Raw genomic sequence first — 8344 nt, 5'->3', positions numbered from 1 at the left:
AAAACATAGGGAGAATATCACAGACTTCTGCCGCAGCTGTGACAGCTGTAGCAAGAGTTTCCTTCCTCCACGTGGGGACCGCGGGGATGAAGGAATCCTCTGCATGATTTTCAGGGAAGGGCTTAAAATATAAGCCCTCCCCTGAAAACCATCATTAACTGGTTAAAAAAAGAAAAGAAAAAAATTACTCACCTCTCTGCCACTCAGATGCGTCCTCCGGCTGGCTCCCCGGCATTGCTGTCCAGCACTTTCAGCAGGCAGGGATTTAAAAATCCCCACATCCTGATAGGGCTGTGCTGATTGACTGAGCGCTCAGCCAATTACAGCTAGTGCTTAGCTATTGGCTGAGCGCTCAGCCAATTACAGCTAGTCATTAGCTATTCATTCATGAAAATATAGGCAAAGGTGCAGCAGGGGAATGGTAAGGTAAGTCCACAGGCATGTCCACAGGCATAATACGGCCCACCCCAATTTCCGCCACTGACGCACTGCGGATGATCTTTAGGTCTTATTCAGACGACCCTATATCGGCCAGGTTTTCACACTTGACCAATATACGGTGTCCCTCTCTGCAGGGGGAGGAGGCTGGAAGAAGAGGGAGCAATGCAATGAGCTCTTGCCTCCCTCCATCTCCTCTCCACCCCCTTTCTGCCCCTCAGCACTATTTGCACAGGGAGGAGGCGGGGCAAGGGCAGGGCCAACTTATATATATATAAATAAAAGTTAGCTCCGCCCCTGCCCCACCCTCTCTCATTACAAATAGTGCCGAAGGGCAGAAAGGGGGTGGAGAGGGGCGGAAAGGGGGTGGAGAGAGGGCAGGAGTTCAGTGCACTTAGTGCATCAGTGGTGGAAATCGGTGGGGGCCATATTATGCCTGTAGACATGAGGTCTTACCTTACCCTTCCCCTGCTGCACCCATGCCTATGTTTTCCTGGTCCATCTCCAGTTTCTTTATACATAGCCTTCAGCGATGATGTGTAGACACCTGTAACTGCTGCAATCAGCTGTTGATGCAGGCCAGTAAACAGAGGCTGCTGCTTTATCATAGATGATCATCTCCCCTGAGAATTTTTCTATGGATCTGCAGTAGAGATGAGCGAGCGTACTCGTTAAGGCAAATTACTCGAGCGAGTATCGCTATTTTCGAGTACATGCCTGCTTGCCCGAAAAGATTCGGGGGCGGCGGAGGAGAGCGAGGGGGAAACTGTTGACTTAAAAATCCGCACCGCAGGTCAATTTCTATGCAATAAAATTCTGAGGCCTATACATATGATTTATTGTGTACAGCTGCGGATTTGATCAGTTCCGCTGATAAACGCTGCAGAAATTCCATCCTGTGCAGGCCTATTAAAACTCTTTCTGCCAATTTTAAGTAATGATCATTCTTCATCACCTAGCAATCCCAAGAACAGCCAATAGGTAGCAGCCATAGGCAACCTGGTTGAGCCACTTTCCCCAAATATCAACTAGTTGTTCGATTGAAGAACAATCCATATTGCAAAAATTTCACCCAAAAATTATCCAAAGTGGTCAAAATCCTCTACTGGGTGAATGTTGATGTCTACACTGCTGCTGTATTGACTGGTAGGGAAATTTTAAGATTTTGGTATTTTCGGTCAAGATGGAATCAGTGGACAAACTAATGTGGGGGAAATTGTCAGACACTAATGGCATCCGTTCTTGGCCATGTTTGATAGCTGATATTAAGATGGCCAAATACATTAAATTATTTCTCTAAATGTCTTCACATATGTGTAGTCAGCTTGGCCAAGTGTGCAGGTTTATTTCAAAGGGGAGAGGGGATAAGTAACTTCCAGACTTATGTCCTTTTGGAGCAAAGGTTTGGATAAGTTGAACTCCAACATGCCTAATCATTATTTCATCCAATGTCTACCATAAGGGGAGAGTCAGGAGGGCCTCAGAGGCATTATTTTCAGCCAATCCCATTGAAGTTGGCTGGTTGACCAACGATTGTGTATAATGTCTATAGGTTTCGAAATAGATATTGTCTGTGTTGGAAAAATTAATCTAGGAAACTGCAATAATACAGATGGCCACTAGAGGATGTCTATTTAAATTGTACTATGCTGAACTGAAATTATTTTCATTATACATTTGTTACATAATACGGTATGTAAATGTGGCAAAGTTTAACCCAACACTGAGAACTTGCTGCAGCAAGTATTGGATGAAAATACAAGCAGATACATTGTTGGCTCATTCAACTGAGAAATCATTCAGTCTTTTACATTCGCTGAATAAGTGAATGAGAACAACTGAACAAGCGCTGTTTGAATGATAAATGGTCGAGCTAACAATGATTTTTAGGCCTGTAGAAAATGAATGACTCACAAAAATTGAACGATTATTGTTCAGTCGTTGGCGCGTGTTTAGACTGAACGATTATTGTTCACTTTCACTTGTTTAATTGATTTTTGAACGATAATCATTCCATCTAAAAGCACCAAAAATAAGTCATGCCAGACGAATCTAATTTCCCTCTATGACAGAATCACGGAATGGGTTGATCGGGAAAATGCAGTAGATATAGTATATTTTGACTTCAGTAAAGCATTTGACAAAGTATCTCATACCATACTTATTGAAAAAATGACCAAATATGGGATCGACAAGGCAACTGTTAGGTGGATTCACAACTGGCTGAGTGATCGTACTCAAAGAGTGATCATAAATGGCTGCACATCGAAGTGGAAAAATGTGTCAAGTGGGGTACCACAAGGCTCTGTCCTAGGCACAGTGTTGTTCAACATTTTTATAAATGATCTGGAGGAGGGAATTGAGGGGAGACTGATCAGATTTGCTGATGAAACAAAATTGGGAGGGATAGCTAATACAAGAGAAGAGAGAGAGATGATTCAAAAAGATCTAGAAAAGCTTGAACAGTGGGCAGCAACTAACAGAAGGGTATTTAACAAGGAGAAATGCAAAGTCCTACATCTTGGGTAGAAAAATGAAAAAAGCACATACAGAATGGGAGTAATTGGGCTAAGCAGCAGCACATGTGAAAAAGACTTGGGTATACTCATAGATCATAGACTGAACATGAGTCAACAATGTGATGCAGCAAGGAAAAAAGGCAAACAGAATTCTGGGATGCATTAAGAGAAGTATATAGTCTAGATAACAGGAAGTAATGATCCCCCTCTATTTTTCCTACAGTTCAGAGAAGAGCTAGCAAGATGGTGAGCAATCTGCAAACCATGTCCTATCAGGAACGATTAACTGATCTGGGAATGTATAGCTTGCAAAAAAGAAGGCTGAGAGGAGACTTAATAGCTGTCTACAAATGTCTGAAGGGCTGTAACAGTGCAGAGGGATTAGCTCTATTCTTATTTGCACAAGGAAAGACTAGAAGCAATAGGATGAAACTGAAAGGTAGAAGACAGATTAGATATTGGAAAAATCTTCCTGACAGTGAGGGTGATTAATAAGTGGAACAGGTTGCCACTGGAGGTGATGAGTTCTCCTTCAGTGGAAGTCTTCAAACAGAGGATGGACAGACATCTGCCTGGGATGATTTAGTCACCTGGCAGTGAGCAAGGGGTTGGACCAGATGACCATAGAGGTCCCTTTCAAGTTTATGATTATACATAACAAAACAGGAGCCATTGAGAAGGCAAGAAAAATGTTTTGCTGTCATTTATTTAAAGTGTTAAGTGTCTGGTTACATTTTTCTACATTGATTTATTCAGTATACAATTTATATGAGTATATGTATGGATCCAGCATAAGATTATAAGTGACCCGTTATTCACTCATATTTTCTCAAAAAGTCTTGCTCCATTTTAGCCCAGCAGCAGTCCTAACAACTAGCTTGCAGCTTGGAATGTAAAATGAGTTGATCAGCTTTAATCAGTTTTAACTAAAAGAAATGTAAAAAAATCCAATTTTTTTTCATAACACCCTGTTGTATTTGGCAGCAGCCCTTGTACATATCGGCCTTAGTGATTCCTTTGTTGGGCTTGTTATTCTGGATTGCTGTAATTTATAGGGAATCTGACAAGATCCAACATGCCTGGAGCTCAGGTTGTACAGAAGCCATGCAGAGTAAAATCACTCACTGTCTCTGACCTAATTACAGTCGTTTGTCTTGTTTTATAGTTAAGCAAAAATTAACTTCATTGGTGTGCCTTCCCTGGCATTAATCACATACTAAGGGTCATATATGACAGAAGAGTGACACAAAGAGTAGGCCCATTGCGCTCCAGACATCTCTTCTGTTTCTCTTGGTACAAATCATTTCCTCAATGGTTCTGCTTTCTTGTGAACATTCTTGCTGACATCTCCACCATTAGCACATCCCATAGGTGTTGGCACCTCAATGGGCCTTGATTTTCATATGGCCCATTGTACCAGTGAGTTTTGCATAAGATCCTTTTTCTACCAACCTCCAGTCCTACTTTATACACCAATAAAACTTGTATTCCATTCTTCTCTTAACCACAAATACTTCATTAAATCCTTTTATTAGGATGGCACATGGTAGAAATCAGTTATTCCATGGTGCCCCTTTCCCAACAACACCCAATATTCCACCACCCATCTGCCAAATTCTCCTGCTATCTCGCTTGCTATCACATTCTGTGGTCACTGATACAGATACTTAAGTAGGTGGTGATATAGGGGGGGCAAGTTCTGGCTCATGCTTGGCAAATTCTGAATCTAGCATCAGTCTAATCTTTATGTATTGCATGATTTATAATTTTCCGACTGGTTTTGTTACCCAAGTGGAGGGGAGTCAGTGAAACGTGAGGCCAGGAAATATTCGTAGTACCCCAGAAGTGTTTGGCCTTGCCCAAAGTACAAGCAAGGCAAGTGGAGATCACTGTCTCAGCCTTTGTCTCCCTGTTAGTATGGCTCATGCAATACCTGCAAGGTGCGATATGTTTCTTCCTCCACTCTGGAATCATATGAAAGTAGCTGCCAACTGATTTGGCGAGAAAGAAGACGAAATCAAAGTGCGCAAAACTGCCGGCAAGTTCCTGCTTAGGCCTCACGATCATTCAGACCTCATCCCTAAGGGAAGTGGCCTATACTGTTACTCCTTACACCAGTTGAATAATGTTCAAAGTTTCAAGCATAAAGTAAACTTTGTTGATGGATCGCCACCCTGTGAGAAAACAGAACACCTGCAATCTAACACATTTTGAAATGCACCCGGCCTGGTCCTACATAGACAACACTATGGCAAAGGTGGCCAACTCATATGGTGCAGTTTATATCCTGCTCCCCATAGGTACCTTAGCAAACATTCTACCATGGGCCCCAAGCTGCCGATATCAGTCTAGTAGCCCAGAGTTAGGGCCCCACAGCACTTGTTTGGCTAGCTCATGTAAAACGTCTGTGTGTGTATGTCCGTTTCATTGATTGTGATGGAGTTAAGTGAATTGGCCTCCTAGGTTGCTAAAAGGTCATTGTCTGGTGTCAGTGTCAACAAACTTGTATGTGTCTGTGTCCATATCACCCTAACCTGCTCTATGTCTTGTCAGTTGACCCTAGAAAAGTAGGGTGGCAGCATCAATAGGTGCAAAAAATAGCATTAAACCTTATTCTCCCATAACACAGAAAAAATGCAGCGACGTTTCGACCGGCAATTAGGTCTTTGTCAAGCTCACAAGTGCACAGGTTTACATAGTTTAAATAATCAAATCTCTAAATTACACCACCAAGCAGAATAAAACCACACCCAGTCGTCAGCAATTACTATAAAACAAGACAGGAGCCAAATACATACATAATTATCATTAAAATATACATATAAATATTACATTCATCAAACACAGTGTATCCACAAACCATCCCTCCATCCATCCAATCTATTGAGGGGTTTCAGCTGTCGAATGCGCGGCTAATCCTGCTATGAGCCTGTGCGAGAATTCCCTCAACTCCCACTGGAGTTGGTTCAGTATAGACAGAAAACGCACATGCGTGGGAAACATCTCACTGTTCAACGGCATTATCAATGTATCTGTATGTGAGCGCCAAGACTAAGCTACTGCGCATGCATCAGACCCCGCAGCTTCTTGCGTAACATTGAATGGGCATATTAATTATATCCAATCTCATATCCTAACTCCTGCTAAATAGATTTTAACCAGGCCGACCATAATATAATATTAGCGTAGGTTGGTGCCACATTAGATCTTAGTGTACTAGCAACAGGGCACCGCAATGAGATCTAACGTGGCGCCAACTTACACCTATATATATATATATATATATATATATATATATATATGTTTGAGTAGAGTTTTGTCTATACCTCCCCTTAGTGGAATGAGATTAGATGTTGGCGTCGATACATTGATGACATCATTTTTATATTATGGGAAGGATCCATCTCAGAGCTCCGTGAGTTTTACAATACGCTGAATATGATTTATCCGGAGCTTCAATTTACTTTAACTCATGCAGACAGATAGATCCAGTTTCTGGATGTTTTGATTAGAGGAGTGTAGTTTAAAAACAGATCTGTATATAAAGACAACAGATCGGAACAGTCTTTTGATCTATGACAGTTCACATCCAGTGTCATCGAAAAATTCTCTGCCCTGGAGCCCGTTGTTGCACTTGAGACGCGTAACACACGATAATCAGATTGATGTTAGGCTCAATGAAATGTGTGAGAAGTTTCTCGAGAGGGCATATCCTGAACCCTTACTAAGAGAAGCAATGGCTAAGGTTAAAACATTTACACAAAAAGATTTGCTGGTGCCCAAGTTATGCAAAAAAACCTCTGATAGAATACCTTTTGTCTCTACTTATAACCATTTGAGTCAGAAACTTTCTACTGGAGACACTGGCCTTTATGTCCAATGAGAATACAAATGTAGACTGTTACTTAGACCCGGGCCTGACGCCAGTTGGCACATACAATACATGGGCCACCTAGATAGACTATAGGAGTTCACCGGCATTTTCCAGATGGCTTGATGAGGGGGTGGCATAGGAGACGGGGACGAAGACCTCCGGCAGAACCGATAGACAGAGCTTAACCTCAACATGAGGAAGTTGAGAGAACCCAGCTACCCTACCCTCTCCCTTTATCGCTCCTCCTCTATATCCTACCTTTTTGTTTTCTTTCTGCTCCGTTAACTTGCTTTCTTCTACTTTTTGTTAGTTTAGCCAGGTTCAATAGTTAAAATTTTGGTTTAAAATGGTACAGGCCTACATGTTTTTTCCTTCAGGGGAGCTAGCCGAGAGGCCTACAGTGTTGGAACATCTCTTCTACATCAATTTGCTGGCTTGCGGCTAGACCTTTGGAGGGACACATTTAACCTGAGTTGGTTACATACTTGATTATCTTCTAACCTGACCGGTCGCCTGTTGGCGACTAGAGGTCATTGAAGAATTGTTCAATCTGCAAACCAAGTATCCAAAATAATTATCTGTACTACTTTCCAACCCTTCAAATGTAAACACATTTCTTTATGTACATAATGTTAAATTTGGAAACTAATAAATATATTATGAAAGAGAATACAACTGTATCAGAACCTAACAATGTCCCAATGATCGCATATAGGAGGAGCCCGAATATTGGCCATAGGCTGGTACGTTATTTATGAGTGAAAATAAATCTACACAATCAGTTCTGGCATCGGTGAAGAAGGGAAATTTCCCCTGCCTGGGATGCTCCTGTTGTAGCAATCTCCTTAAGGGGGATTGCATTCGACATCCATTAAGGATCAATAAATATTGGATTAGGGAACGGTACTCTTGTGCTTCAACTTTTGTGGTATATCTCATCACTCATCCGTGTGGCCTTGGATATGTGAGCGGGATCACTATGGAGGTCCGTTCCCGCATAGTGAAGCCCAAGAGTACCATCCGTACCAGAAATACTGATTTACCTTTTTCCAAACATTTTATAGAAAAAAATCTTGCCATCTACCAGTTAAAATATTGGGTGATAGACCATGTCCCTTTGTCACCTAGAGGCAGTGATCGGGTTCTGCAGTTAAAGAGAAAAAAGCTCAGTTGAATTTATGAGAGTGACACCATGACTCTGAAGGGACTTAATTTAGAATATACCGAAAATCACGGTGACTTTAGTGTTCTCCCGTGACGGAAATCCGTGGTGTTAAAGCACAACGCCCGTGGACAGGCAGCTTTATTCTCGTGAAGGAACTTGATAGCTTTATTTCTCTTGCCTGAAGAACCTTGAAGCAGCATCCAAAGAATTTGCAGCCTGCTAATCTAGCTGCTTAGGGAACCTGACCCACATTACAGAAATGTAAAAGGAAGGCATACTTACCTTACCCAATCCACCACTATTTCCATTCTGCTGATCTCCAGTCTCTACTGCTATCTTCTTTCTGGT

The sequence above is a fragment of the Eleutherodactylus coqui genome, chromosome 6 (assembly GCF_035609145.1).
Source record: "Eleutherodactylus coqui strain aEleCoq1 chromosome 6, aEleCoq1.hap1, whole genome shotgun sequence".
In the NCBI taxonomy this organism is placed as follows: Eukaryota; Metazoa; Chordata; class Amphibia; order Anura; family Eleutherodactylidae; genus Eleutherodactylus; species Eleutherodactylus coqui.
Note: the sequence above shows the minus strand (reverse complement) of the source record.